Genomic DNA, 2,354 nt, shown 5'->3' with positions numbered 1-2,354 from the left:
GGGAATGCCCATATGACTGTCAGCTGATTTCTCAACAGAAACTATGCAGGCCAGAAGGGAGTGGCAAGAAATATTCAAAGTGATGAATAGCAAGGACCTACAACCAAGATTACTCTACCCATTTAGAATTGAAGGTCAGATAAAAAGCTTTGCAGACAAAAAAAAGCTAAAGGAGTTCTTCACCACCAAAACAGTATTGCATGAAATGTTAAAGGGCATTCTTTAAGAAGAGGAAGAAGAAAAAGAGAAAGATAAAAAACATGAACTACAAAATGACAACAAAAACATAGCTATCAACAATTGAATCTAAAAATAAATGAATAAGAAATCCAATGAATAGAATAAACTGATGAATAAAATAGAATCAGAGGCATCGACATGGAGCAGACTGATGATTCTCAGAGGTAAGGAGGGTGGGGGTGGGAAGAAATTAAACAAAGATCTTGTATGGATATATGTATTACCTATGGACACAAACAATGGGGTGCAGGGCAGGAACCGGGTGAAGGGAGGTAATGGGGGGGGGGAAGGAAGGACATCTAAAAGCTAAAGGAGTTCTTCACCACCAAAACAGTATTGCATGAAATGTTAAAGGGCATTCTTTAAGAAGAGGAAGAAGAAAAAGAGAAAGATAAAAAACATGAACTACAAAATGACAACAAAAACATAGCTATCAACAATTGAATCTAAAAATAAATGAATAAGAAATCCAATGAATAGAATAAACTGATGAATAAAATAGAATCAGAGGCATCGACATGGAGCAGACTGATGATTCTCAGAGGTAAGGAGGGTGGGGGTGGGAAGAAATTAAACAAAGATCTTGTATGGATATATGTATTACCTATGGACACAAACAATGGGGTGCAGGGCAGGAACCGGGTGAAGGGAGGTAATGGGGGGGGGGAAGGAAGGACATCTGTAATAATCTGAATAATAAAGATTTTTTAAAATAGGAATGGGAAGTACACTTTTTGTCCAGGGAGTCACACTTGGAGCAGAGGGAATAATCAGTGAATTCACACCTTTACCAAGGGAGGCTTCACATACTAGTAAATGAAATCCTAAACAAATAGTAAAACACTTTCTACTGAAATCATTGTGAAGTGAAATGCCTCCAGCTTGCTGGCTTCCTCTGTGGAGTATTCCCACACATTACTGCTTAGTGATGTTCCATTCACCTTGAAAATCACTATTTGCCAGGACCTGGCAATAAGGTTAGGCTAACATATGGTGGCAATGCCTTTTTATTCAGCAAGTCTAATTGAAACAGTACAGAGTGAGATGATTCAAGATAATGCTGGAATTTTGGAATGTGTTAAAGAAGGGATTGGAAGAGTGATAGGCATGGGAGTGCCTCATAGCAAATGACTACTTCCTCTTCTCTCCTTCATCTTCCCTCTGGTGCTGCATGGAGTTCTTCATTACATCACCAGTTCAATCATTCAGAAGTTTGTTCTATCAATTCCAAAGAAAAAGACTTATCACAGCCACCCAGCTAAGAGTACTAACCCAGCGCAGAACATGTTGGGTGCTTATTTTTCAAAAAGTATTGCTAACTTTGCTGCCAGACTTTGCTCTGATGTATACTTTACCCCTCAGAACCAGTTTTGCACCACCTTCACATTCAAGAAACACACACAATAATGGGCAATACAGACCTTGGCTATGAAGTGCTTCCAATTAAAACACAGTACGAGGAAATGAGAGACTGTATTAATACTATAAAGCAGAAGGAAGGAATGCTTGCATGTGTGTTTTAAGGCATAGGTATCTCTTTTGGATCAAAAGCATTCCAAATTTGAAAACCCAATAAAAATAACACTTGTGAATTAAATTCCAGTTAGTATTACACACATGCTGAACTAAAGATGATATTGGTCATAAACAAAAATGTGTCAGCAAACATAAAACATAGTTTCACAGAGCTGAATTTATTTCATTGGACTTTATTACATGTTTGTTTCACCTTCTTGATTGATATTGGTATGTCATTCTTAATATAGTGTATAGTATAATGAGATCATATTTACCTCAAAGCAAATAAATTATGCCATTAATGATAATAATGAGAAGGATTAGATTTGGTAATCTGTAATCAGAAGTTGAAGCTTTAAATTGTACTGTCCCTATATAATGTTTTAATGGCTGCATATTTATTATATAAAGCTATTTACACACACAAAAACTTGGAATTTCCTTCATCCCTACAAATTTTCCACTCTTAGATCAGTTTATTGTGTGAAATGAAGTCATGCACTTTCTGCTTGAATATAAGAATAAAATATTAAAAGCCAAGGTACTCAAAGATTTAGAGCAAACAGCATACTTGTCTATATCCAAACCCAGCTTTT

At 36.3% G+C, this 2,354-nt stretch overlaps 1 pseudogene; it reads left to right on the top strand.

Annotated features, from left to right (window-relative positions):
- Window positions 1–479: 479 nt before the first annotated feature.
- Window positions 480–1,763, top strand: LOC102258612 (annotated as a pseudogene).
- Window positions 1,764–2,354: the final 591 nt, after the last annotated feature.

The sequence above is a fragment of the Myotis brandtii genome, unplaced genomic scaffold (genome assembly GCF_000412655.1).
Source record: "Myotis brandtii unplaced genomic scaffold, ASM41265v1 scaffold215, whole genome shotgun sequence".
Lineage (NCBI taxonomy): Eukaryota > Metazoa > Chordata > Mammalia > Chiroptera > Vespertilionidae > Myotis > Myotis brandtii.
The sequence above is the reverse complement of the archived record's forward strand: the minus strand, read 5'-3'. Positions and strand labels throughout refer to the sequence as shown.